This window comes from Elephas maximus, chromosome 22, assembly GCF_024166365.1.
Source record: "Elephas maximus indicus isolate mEleMax1 chromosome 22, mEleMax1 primary haplotype, whole genome shotgun sequence".
NCBI classification, from domain to species: domain Eukaryota; kingdom Metazoa; phylum Chordata; class Mammalia; order Proboscidea; family Elephantidae; genus Elephas; species Elephas maximus.
In genome coordinates this window covers 16,165,980-16,179,149 of record NC_064840.1, presented here as the reverse complement: position 1 = coordinate 16,179,149, position 13,170 = coordinate 16,165,980, and positions in this window count along the sequence as shown.

The window sequence follows — 13,170 nt, the reverse complement described above, 5'->3', positions numbered from 1 at the left end:
AAGACAGGATCAATACTTCGGAGTTTTCCTTTTGCCTCTGCTGCCACATGGTTCAGCCAGACCTGGGCAGCTGTAATGAGAGCTGACTGAACGTGAGCAAAGGACGAAGCAGTTGGGAAATGACTGGAATGATCCAGCTTAGAAGGAACGTGGGCAGGACCAAGCTGGTAGCACCAGGGTAGGGGAAAGTGGTAGGGTCCTGAAAATAGCACAACAGGACTCCTGACAGATTGGATGTGGAGGTCTGGAAAAAAGAGAATCCAAGACTGACTCCAAGGTTGTTGAACTGAGCAATTAGAAAAAAAAAAAAAATCAGTTATCATTGTGTTGATTCCGGCTCATAGCGACTCTATAGGACAGAGTAGAACCGCCCCATAGAGTTTCCAAGGAGTGCCTAGTGGAAATGCTGACCTTTTGGTTAGCAGCCGAGCTCTTAACCACTGTGCCACCAGGGTTTCCAAGCAATTAGAAGGAGATAAAATATAAAATGCCTAGAAGCTAGCACATGGTAGGTGCTCTATATACCTGTGTATCCTTTCCCTTCCTTTGCCTTGGTCCTCCATGTGGGACTTCCTGTGTAGCCATATCAGGGATCACATCTTGTTTGTGTGTGTGTGTGTGTGTAGATGCGTGTGTGCATGTTATTTGTATGTGTGTGCGTATATGCATGTGTTTGCAGGTACATACAACACACACACAGGGGTAACTGTAAGCCTGGCAGTAAGTGTCTGACCTAATCGACTTTAAGCAAAATGCACTTGTAAAGCACTCGGCACAGAGTTGTTGTTAGGTGCCATCGAGTCAGTTCAGACTCACAGAGATCCTCACAGTTAGTGCTATGCTTCAGCCCACTGTTGCAGCCACTGCGCCAATCCATCTTATTGACGGTCTTCCTCTTTTTCTCTGATCCTCTACTTTACCAAGCATGATGTCCTTCTCCAGGGACTAGTCTCTCCTGATCACATGTCCAAAGTACTTGAGACGAAGTCTTGCCATCCTTGCTTCTAAGGAGTATTCTGGCTGTACTTCTTCCAAGACAGATTTATTCGTTTTTCTGGCAGTCCATGGTATATTCAATATTCTGCGCCAACACCATAATTCAAAGGTATCAATTCTTCTTTTGCATGCATGTGAGGCGATTGAAAACAGCAAGGCTTGGGTCAGGCGCACCTTAGCCCTTGAAGTGACATCTTCGCTTTTTAACACTTTAAAGAGGTCTTCTGCAGCAGATTTGCCCAATTCAACTTGTCCTTTGATTTCCTGACTGCTGCTTCCATGGGCATTGATTGTGGATCCAAGTAAAATGAAATCCTTGACAACTTCAATCTTTTCTCCATTTATCATGATGTTGCTTATTGGAGTCAATAAAGACAGCCATTGCTGTTACCATGATTACTAAATATCTGTTGAGTAAATAATTGGGTAATGTTTTCCCGGCTTTCTTTGCTTGGGATAATAAACCTGTGTTTACCTCAGTTAACTCCACAAGGACAAAAGAAGTTCTCACTCAGAGAATTGCCCTCCGGTGTTAACAACAAAAGTAAAACGAAACGGAACAGCTCTCCTGGGGAAAGCATTTGATAAGTGGAAATGTAAGGGCAAGTTCCGGAAAAGCTCTGGGGCCCAAATGTGCCCACAACCTTCTTGTCCCAAAGCAAAAGCTCTCAACGGGGCTGGTGCTGCCCCCTTGGGGGAGATCTGGACATCTGTGGGGGGAGATCTAGAAATCTTTTGGGGGCGATTTAACTTGTTACTAGGTCTGGGGTGTGCAACCCACTCATACAAATGTCCTTAGTTATTTCCATACATGAAAAACAAATTTATTATAATCACCTGAAACTAAGCCTAATCCATTTATAAATACAAACACAAAATTATTGTTTGCATGGTTTAAGTATACATTCCACCTACCATCTGTCAGTTTGTCATACTGTGGTGGCTTGCGGGTTACTGCGACGCTGGAAGCTATGCCACCAGTATTTCAAATACCAGCAAGGTCACCCATGGTGGACAGGTTTCAATGGAGCTTCTAGACTAGGACGAGGAAGAAAGGCCTGGTGAGCTACTTCTGAAAATTAGTCAACGAAAACCCTGTGGATCACAGCAGAATACTGTCCAATGTAGTGCTGAAAGATGAGCACTTAAAATACACAGTGGCCACAACCATGGACATGAGCGTACTAACGATTGTGAAGATGGTATAATACTGGGCAAGATTTTGTCCTGGTGTACATGAGGTAGCCATGAGTTGGCGCCAACGGCAGCTAACAACAAGTGTACATTGAATCTCAAGGGAATATAACTACTGCGTAAATTAAGCAAAGGCTGTTCTTTGCTTTGTTACCAGAAGCTGCCCAGTATTTCAGAAAATCGGTTCACTGATGGCAACGTGGTGCCTGGTATTTTTATAGGTGACAGGACACGGCTGCACAAGTTTGTCTTTGTAGCTGTGGCAGCCACAGGATCACAGACAGGCACGATCGTCTGGTTATATCACTATGTTTTATGGTAGACTCATATCCCGGCATTTACATATTGAAATATTTGCTATCTTCTTTCAGACTACTTTCATTTTATTTCCTGTTATAATACTGCTAGGACATTATAGGGATTTTTTGAAGCTATATGTATATATAGATTATATTATCTGTGAAATTCATTTCAGGATAGTAAAGAGGGTGTTATAAAATTTTTTCTTTTATGAAAAGGTGCATTGAGTCTGAGCTGATTGAGGACAAACGTCTGGCCTAAACGGCTACTATGAAGCCTTAGGAAAGTGTGTCCTATGGATTTTAGCACATTTATTGCCAGGTCACCCCATGTTGCAAGGAGAGCCGGGCATCTAGATATTTGCCTGTAAGCTTCTGACTTTTAAATAAATGGTAACTAATTTTTTTAATATTAAACACTATGTAGGCCAAATAATCACATCTTTGGGCTAGATGTGACCAAATTGTGATCTTGGCTTTAAAACTGGATGTGTTTAATGGAGTAACCAAGAGAGCTGTGTGAACCTCTCCAGTGTATATGTGATCACTCAAGTTGCCAAGAATTAAATATATATGTTGGGTAGTTTTATACATATTGTTGTTAGTTGCTGTCGAGTCAGTTCCAACTCATGGGACCCTATGTATGTCATACTAGGACTGTGCTCCGTAGGGTTTCCAAGGCTGTGAACTTTCAGAACCAGATCACCAGCCCTTTCCTCAGAGACGCCTCTGGGCGAGTAGGAACCACCAACCTTTCGGCTAGTAGTTGAGCACTTTACTGTTCACACTATCCAGGGACGCCTTTACACACATTATCACACCTAATTTCACAAGAAGCCTCTAAGTACTGTGTGCCCATGTCACAGATGAGAAAACTGAGGGTTGGAAAGGGGAACTGACTTGGCTGAAAAGGTGAAGTCGGGATTCTGACTCAACTCTGAAGTCTCGTTACTAATTACAGTAATTAAAACCAAGCAGTGTGATCCCACTTCGGTGAGTGGCATCTGGGGTCTTAAAAGCTAGCAAGCAGCCATCTAAGACACATCAATTGGTCTCAACCCACCTGGATCAAAGGAGAATGAAGAACACCAAGGACAAAAGGTGATTACAAGCCCAGGAGACAGAAAGGGCCACATAAACCAGAGACTACATCGGCCTGAGACGAGAAGTAGATGGTGCCTGGCTACCATTGATGACTGCCCTGACAGGGAACACAACAGAGAATCCCCGATGGAGCAGGAGAACAGTGGGATGCAGACCTCAAATTCTCGTAAAAAGACCAGACTTAATGGTCTGACCGAGACTAGAAGGTCCCCAGGCCTTCTGTTAGCCCAAGACTGGAACCATTCCCAGAGCCAACTGTTCAGGCTGGGATCGAACTGGACTATGAGACAGAAAATGATACTGGTGAGGAATGAGCTTCTCGGCCCAAGTAGACACATGAGACTATGTGGGCAGCTCCTGTCTGTAGGTGACATGTGAAGGCAGAGGGGGACAGGAGCTGGCTGAATGGACACGGGGAATACAAGGTGAAGAGGAGGAGTGTGCTGTCTCATTAGGGGGAGAGCAACTAGGAGTACATAGCAAGGTATATATAAATTTTTGTATGAGAGAATGACTTGATTTGTAAACTTTCACTTAAAGCACAATAAAAAAAAGGAAAAAAATAAAACCAAGAAGTTGTCATTGAGTCAACTCTGAGTCACGGTGACTCTACATGTGTCAGAGTAGAACTGTGCTCTGTAGGGCTTTCAGTGGCTGATTTTTCGGAAGCAGACGATCAGGACTGTGAGTAAGCAGCCTAGTGCGTAAATCGCTCACGTCACCCAGGAACTCCAATTATAGTAACTACTGCCCCCAACCCGAAATTTGGTACCTACTATTTACCCGGCTGTGAGTGGGAATCGACTCAATGGCACCGGGTTTGGTTTTTGATTATTTACTTGGCAGAGCCCTGGTGGGGCAGTGGTTGAGCTCTGGGCTGCTAACCAAAGGTTCACAGTTCAGGTCCACCAGACACTCTTTGGAAACCCTTTTGGGCATTTCTACTCTGTCCTATAGGGTCACTATGAGTTGGAATTAACTCGATGGCCATAAGATTTACCCAGCACTGTGCACAATGCATTATAAATATTCTCTTGTTCAATCATTACTGTATCCATGTTTTGAGGCACGTATTTTTATAGATGAATCCAGGGCTCAGGGAGGGTCATTTGCTGCCAAAAAAGTGCGAGAGTATTCTCAGCCAGGTCTAGTTAATGCCAACCACAATTGGTATATTGTCTCTCAGGAAAAAAAAAGATAAGCAATAATAATAGTGAGGGTTATTCACTGAACCCTTTATATATGTCAGGTGCTTTATTCATCTTGTCTACACCAGAGATCGTCAACTTAAATAACACATTAGGGTCACCTGGGAGCTTTGAAAAATATTGATGCCTGGGTCTCACTCCCATGGATACTCATTGGTCTGTAACTTGACCTGGGCATCAGGATTTGCAAAAGCCACCCCTCCCCCGTAATTAGAATAATTGGTTTAACCCACGCAACTACCTATGGGCCAGGTCAATAGTGCTCACCTCTAATGATACCCTGGCATCACCTGGAGGTTTTCTTTCCTGGTTACAGATGCCTGGCTCCCACCCCCAAAGATTTTTTTTCAGCTGGTCTGGGAAGGGACCCATTCGTTACTGTAGATTAAAGTCTCCCAGGCGGGGGAGGAAGGAGTGGGGAGTTAATGCTTAAGGGGTGCTGGGTTTGTTTGGGGTGACAAAATTTTTTTGGAAAAAGACAGTCGTGATGGTTGCATAGCAACCATGAATGTGATTACTGTCACTGAATTGTAAACTCAAGAGTGGAAGAAAGAGCAAATTTTTTGTGATATCTATTGTACCACAGTAAAAAGAAAGTTTCCCAGGTGATTCTAATACACAGCCGTTAAACGAGGCTCAATCAATGCCCCATTTTACTGATGACATAACTGAGGGTCACAAAAGTGAGGTGATTTAATCAAGGTCATAAAAACCAAACCAAACCAAACCCATTGCCAGCAAGTTAATTCCAACTCATAGCAACCCTACAGGACAGGGTAGAACTGTTTCACAGGATTTCCAAGGAGCGGCTGTATTGGTTTCCTGCTGCTGCTATAACAAATAGCCACAAACTTAGTGGCTTAAAACAACAGAAATTGATTATCTTGAAGTTCTGGGCGGCAGAAGTCCAAAGAGTCTCACTGGGTTAAAATCAAAGCGTTGGCCAGGCTGTGTTCCTTTATGGACGCTCTGGGAGAAAATCTGTTGTCTTGCCCTTTCTAGCTTCTAGAGGGCACCTAAGCCCTGGTGACGCTGATGTTAAAGCACTCGCCTGCTAACTTTAAAAAAAAAAAAAACTGAAAGGTTGGTGATTTGAACCCACCAGCCATCCCGCTGGAGAAATATGTGGCAGTCTCCTTCTGTAAAGATTAAAGGTTACAGCCTTGGGAACCCTGTACAGTAGTTACACTTTGTCCTGTAGTGTCGCTATAGGATCACTATGAGTCAGAATAAATTCAACACCAATGGGTTTTTTTTAAGAGGGCACCCACATTCCTTGACTCATGGCCCCCTTCCCTCTTTAAAGCCAAAAGTTGCAGGTCAAGTCCCTGTCATGCTCCATCACTCTGACACTCACTCTTTTGCCTTCCTCTTCCACATTTAAGGACTCTTGTGATCGCAGCCCTGGTAGCACAGCAGATAAGAGCTAAGCTGCTAACCAGGAGGTCAGCAGTTCCAATTTACCAGCTGCTCCTTGGGAACCCTATGGGGCAGTTCTAATCTGTCCTATGGGGTCACTATGAGTCAGAATCTACTTGACGCAATGGCCTTGGCTTTTTGGTTTGGTAATTCTATTGGGCCCAACTGGATAATTCATAATAATCTCCCTACCTTAAAGTCAGCTGATTAGCAGCCTTAACTCCATTTGCTTCCTTAACTTCCCTTTGGTAACATATTCACAGGTTCTGAAAAGTAGGACGGGGACATCTTTGGGAGGCCATTATTCTGCCTACCACCCTTGCTTTCTCATTGCAGAGACAGCTTCACCAACAGTCAGAGAATCAGCCAAGCCCAGTACCCAGGAGCAATGTGACCAATGCTACTTCTGATGACACAGAACCCAAGGAAACAGCCCAGTAAGTACAGCAAAAGTCAACACATCACATGGATCTAATTTTCCACTATTCGGCCTTCCAAAGGCATCTTTGGCCTAATATTGATTTTTGACACCATCTTGATCAGCCACTGTTAGGCAACAGTTACACTTGTACCAAGGAGAAGGAAAAGAGACACCTTCCTGTCAAGCCAGAGAATCATAGAATCGCAGGGCAAGCATGGTCCTTAAAGGCCACCATAGTCCAACTCACCGTATGACCCCTCTCTCCAAGTGGCCATATTGAATTTGCTGGACTCCACCAGGGACAGGGAGATCATTAGCATTTAAGTAGCCTACTCCACTTTTGAGCAGCTCTCTTAGAAAGGGCTTCCTTACTTACTACACAGCTGCTAGAAATTTTGAGATAGGTCTGCTTGTACTGACAGGGAAGAATCTCCAAGACAAATTATTAAGGACAAAAAGCAAGTTGAAGAACTGTATGTCCAGTATTATCTAATTATTTTCTTTAAAAAGTCTTTCAAATGTGTACTTAATAGCATACAAAATCTGGAATCATAAGAACGAATTAATAAACGATGGCTAACTTTTGTGTGTGTGCGCTTTAAGTGAAAGTTTACAGTTTCAGTTATTTTCTCATACAAAAATTTATACACGCATTGTTATGTGACCCTAGTTGCTCTCCCTATAATGTGACAGCACACTCTTCCTTTTCCCCTTAGAATTTCTGTGTCCATACAACCAGCTTCTATCCCTTTCTGCCTTCTCATCTCACCTCCGAACAGGAGGTGCCCATTTAGCCTTGTGTATCTACTTGCAGTAATAGCACTCTCTTCACAAGTGTCGTTTTGTGTCTTATAGTCCAGTCTAACCTTTGTCTGAAGACTTGGCTTCGGGAATGGTTTCAGTTCTGGGCTAACAGAGAGTCTAGGGGCTATGTCTTCCAGGGTCCTTCAAGTCTCAGTCAGACCATTATGTCTGGTCTTTTTACTAGAATTTCAGTTCTGCATCCCACTTTTCTCCTGCTCCTTCGGGGATTCTCTGTTGTGTTCCCTGTCAGGGTGGTCATTGGTGATAGCCGGGCACCATCTAGTTCTTCTGGTCTCAGGCTGATGTAGACCCTGGTTTATGTGGCCCTTTCTGTCTCTTGGGCTAATATTTTCCTTGTGTCTTTGGTGTTCTTCATTCTCCTTTGCTCCAGGTGGGTTGGGATTAATTGGTGCATCTTAGATGGCCACTTACTAGCTTTTAAGACCGGAGATGAACAATGGCTACCTTTAAAGTGTAAAGGGAAATTCAGAGGGAGTAAGTACATATTTTTCTGAATTGCCAGGATACATACCTCCGAGGTTATTATGAGAATAAAATGAGATAAAGCAAGTGAAATACTTAACATGGGGCAAATACTCAATAAATGTAAACTAAAAATTTTTTAGGAATTCCTGGGTGGTGCTAATGGTTAGCTTGGCTGCTAACTGAAAAGATGGAGTTTTCAGCCCACCAAAAGGCACCTTGGAAGAAAGACCTGGAGATCTATTTCCAAAAAATCAACTATTGAAAACCCTATGGAACACAGTTGTAACACACACACATAGCGTTGCCATGAGTTAGAATCAACTTGACAGCAACTGGTACTGGTAAATGTTTTTTAATCATAGAAAAGGTCCAAAAGAATGTCAGCATTGATTACTTGTGAGTCTTTTTGTTTGTTTGTTTTTCTTGTATGTTCTTAATTTTTTTTTTCTACAATGGACATTTATTAGTTGTCAACATAAAAGAAAAAGAAATCATTTCTGTATCAGCACAGAATGCACTTGGCTGCAAGTAATAGAAAACCTAACTACCAGTGGCTTCAGCGTAAAAGAGTTTGTTTTTATCACTTAACAAGATGCCCAGAATTAGGTGGCTGCTGTCATTAGTTCAGTCATCAGAGACCCAGGCCCATTTGGCATATTGGTATTCACCCTCATGCTTGTCACTTCATGGTTTCAAGATGGTCACTGCATCTACAGACATCAAATCTACTTTCAAAGCAGAAAAAGGAAGGAAACATGGTGCCAGCTGCATTTTTTCCCTTTTATTGGGAAATAACCTTTTCTCCCGGAAGCACTCACCACAGACTTCCATGTTAGGCCTCACTGACCTCATTTGTGTCTCTTCTAGCTGCAAGGGAGGCTGGCAAAGTAAGGGACAAGATTGTCCTAATTGGCTTCAATTAGTCATGTCTTGGAAACCCTGCTGGTGTAGTGGTTAAGAGCTACCACTGCTAACCAAAAGGTTGGCAGTTCAAATCCACCAGGCGCTCCTTGGAAACTCTATGGGGCAAATCTACTCTGACCTATAGGGTCGCTATGAGTTGGAATCTACTCAATGGCAACGGGTTTGGTTTGGTTTTGGTTTAGTCATGTCTTACAGCCTAGAGTTAGGTGCCACTGCCAGAAACAAAAATGGGGTTGTGCTATCAAGGAAGAAGGGGGTTTAGATATTGGGTAGAAAAGTGTCTGTCACAGCTTCCATTTATGGAGCCTGAATCCCCGCCCCTGGCAAACATCTACCATTGATCCTAGCTGTTCTTTACAAAAATCCATGCATTATTAATACCTCTACTTGTAGGCTGCTTAAAGTGTGACATATAACTTATTTAAAATCTCATAGGGAACCCAGCAGGGTCAGAGCTGGGATTTACAGACTTCCATCTGTGGAGATGAGTAATACCCCTTTCCTCAACTAGTTATTTACATCTAATTGAAATAGAAGAAAAAGGACTTCTTGAATCCTATCTTCAGTTGGGATTTATACATGTTCAAGCATTGTCTGACAGAGCAATGGACAAGGGGGAGCTGGCAATGGAAGGCGAGTTGCAGGAAGGGATGGCCGGGGTCCTGAGAGAAATTTCATCATAAAAGAAAAAAGAGACTGATACATAGAAAACTCAACGGCAAAGTCTGTAGGGCACAGGGAAGTGGGAATTCCAGGGAAAATGCAACGGCTGGAATTTGGCATTGCCCATATCATGGTATATATATGTGTGTGAGTGTGTGTACCCCAGGGGAATAAAAGGGCTGAGTATCTGTAACACTTCAGATACCCATGAGTGTCTCACATATTCTCTCCTTCTCATATAACTCTGTTCTCTACCCTCTCTTACAAGTCAATCTATGTCTCCTCAGGAGAAAATCCTGCCATCTCTTCTCTGGTTCTTCACTCACTGATTAGCACATTCTGTATCTGAGCATGGGGGAGGAGAGGAGGAAACGATACCTACAGGACAATGTCAAAAATCTCCCCAAGGGAATGAGAGGCGTGGAGAGTGTTATGTTATGATTTATGCACGTAATTTCGGTCTCTGCTTTTTATGCAAGACATCTTTCACTAATTCAGTCATTCAACAAATATTTATATGTGCCGGGCACAATTTTTGGCACAGGAATATGGGGATGGTAATATATAGTCTCTGCTCTTAGGAGTTCACCCTCATCTCTTCCTATGTCAGCCACTTTCCAGGACAGAGGTTACCCCAAATCACCCAGGACCCAGGCTAGGGGCTCGGTCTTCCAGAAAGTTCTCCTGAAGACCCAGGTTAGAGGGTGGGATTCCAACATGGATGACTATTTCCAGCCTCTCTGTAACCGTCTAGGGCAATGAAGACACTGAGCTGACAGTGGCCTTGGCAGAGCCAGAGAGAGATCCCAACACATTTATCACCAGCCCAGAGCTACTGTTCAGCCCCACTGACCTGTAAAATCCACACTAAACTCAGGGCTGGCTCTTTAGCTTCTGAATTTGATTTAGACCCCAGTGAAGGCCCCCAGGGCCTAGTACTGACAAATCACCATTTACCTGGACTGTTCTACTTCACACAGAAATTTGAAGAGTTCTAGAAGCCAGTGGGGAAGGCCAGGCTGGCCTCAACTCCTAGGCACAGAGTCAAGGGGCCATGAGGTTCCCTATCCCTCAAAATACCTCCTTAACTTGGCACTTCTCCCCACAGTACTCATCACATTTACAATTATGAGACCAGAACCTGCCTCCTCTGAATGAAAATGTGCTCTATGTAGGCAAAGCCACATCTCACTAATTTATGGCTGCACCTCCAGTACCAAGCCCAGTGTGGACACATAGTAAACCAAAAAACAAACAAACCCATTGCCGTCAAGTCAATTCTGACTCATAGACTCACAGCGGCCCTATCGGACAGAGTAGAACTGCCCCATAGCGTTTCCAAGGAGCAGCTGGTGGATTCAAACTGCCAACCTTCTGGTTAACAACCATAGCTCTTAACCACTGAGCCACCACGTTTCCAGTCACATAGTTGGTACTCAATAAATATCTGTTGGTTTCATCATATGTGATACTATTTTCAGAACGTATCTTGAGAAAAAACAAAGAGTGATAATAATAACAATAGCTAGTCAGCATTTACTAAGTACCAATTACAGGGCTCCGTGATCTACATTTGTTACCGCGGACAACATAAGGAACACAATGTTACTGAACTGTACACGCGAAGACTGTTGAAATGTCAAATGTTTTGTTACATATATATTAACCACAATAAAAAAAAAAAAAAAAAACTAGTTGCAGAGACAGGATTTGTATCCTGACTTAGCCATTTCCCAAATGCGTAACTTTGGGCAAGGGTCTTAACCTCCCTGAGTCTCAGTTTTCTAACCTGTAAAAGGGCTTAATAATAATAATAATACCAAGCTCATATGCATGTGACATGCACAGCAGAAGAGCAATTAAAAAAAAAAAAAGCCCAGCTGACTGGGATCACAAGAGAGGGTCCCAGAGAGAGCCAAAATTCTAACTTAAAAAGAAAGAACAGACTCACTGGCCTGACGGAGTCTGGAGAAACCCTCAGAGTATGACTCCCGGACACCCTTTCAGCTCAGTAATGAAGTCACTTCCGAGGTTCACCTTTCATCCAAAGAGTGGACAAGCCCATAAAACAAAACGAGACTAAAGGGGCACACCAGCCCTGGGGCAAGGACTAGAAGGCAGGAGGGTACAGGAAAGCTGGTAATAGGGAACTCAAGATTGAGAAGGAAGAGTGTTGACATGTTATGTGGTTGTTAGCCAATGTCATAAAACAATATGTGTACTAACTGTTTAATGAGAAACGACTTTGTTCTGTAAATCTTCATCTAAAGTATGACAACAAAAGAAAAAAAAAAAAAAAGAGCCCAGATGCCAGTGGCTACCAAAATTTTAATTCAGCAATTCCATTTCCAGGAGTTTCTCCAATAGAAAAGTTTGCACAGCTGTAAAAAGACTGCTCACTGAAACATAGTTGGAAATAGAGAAAAACTGCCAGTAACCTTCAACAGAGGAATGGTGGCGTTAATTATACTACCATCAACAATGGAACACAACGCAGTCATCAAAAAGAATAAGGGTAATGTGGCAGATCCATACAGTGGAATAATAATTCAGCCATTAAAAAGGAGGGAAATACTGATGTGTGCTATAGCATGGATAGACCTTGAAAATATTATGCTCAGTAAAAGAACGCAGATGCAAAAGAATATTGTATAATTCCATTTATATGAAATGTCCAGAATAGGAAAACAGGTAGAGACAGAGAGTAAATAGAATAGTAGTTGCCAGGCGTTGGGGGGAAGGGGGTTTGGGAGTGACTTTTAATGGAGTTTCTCTTTGGGGTGATGAAAATGTTCTAAAATGATTGTGACGACGGTTGCACAACTCTGAATATAACAAAAAAAACCACTGTACACCTTAAATGGGTATGGGTATGGTATGTGAATTTTCTCAATAAAGCTATTATAAAAAAAAAAAGAGGAAGAAGAAGAAGATTGAGGCTATTTTGGAAACCCTGGTGGTGTAGTGGTTAAGTGTTACGGCTGCTAACCAAAAGGTCGGTAGTTCAAATCCACCAGGTGCTCCTTGGAAACTCTATGGGGCGGTTCTTCTCTCTCCTATAGGGTCACCATGAGTTGGAATCAACTCAGGGGCAACGGGTTTTTGGTTTGAGGCTATTTTAGTATCTGGAGTGCCTGAGTGGTACAAATGGTTAACATGTTCTGCTGCTAACCATAAGGCCGGAAGTTCCGGTGTACCCAGAGGCACCTTGGAAGAAAGTCTTGGTCATCTGCTTCTGAGAAATCAACCACTGAAAACCCTACAGAACACAGCTCTATTCTGACACACAAGGGGTCACCATGAGTCAGAATCGACTCCTTGGCAACTGCTTTTTAAAAGTTTGAATTACTTATTAGGTGTCCAAACATTGATGGGAAATAGACCATTAAATCATCAAGCAATGAGGGGAAGTGAGAACGGGGAGGGGAGGTAGTTGCAACAAGGTGGGGTAGTGGGTGGTGAAGAGAAGACAAGAGATTCGGAGCTGGGAAAAGAGGAAGAATGACTGGGAAGTGGCAAGGAGGACCAAGAAGGACACTTATCTCCAGGCCCAAGAGTATGAGGAGTAGGGAAGAAAACAGACCCACTTAAGAGGGCTCTAGGGGAAGAAATGCCCTCAGAAAAAAGCTTGGTTACAGCAAGAAGGGAAAGA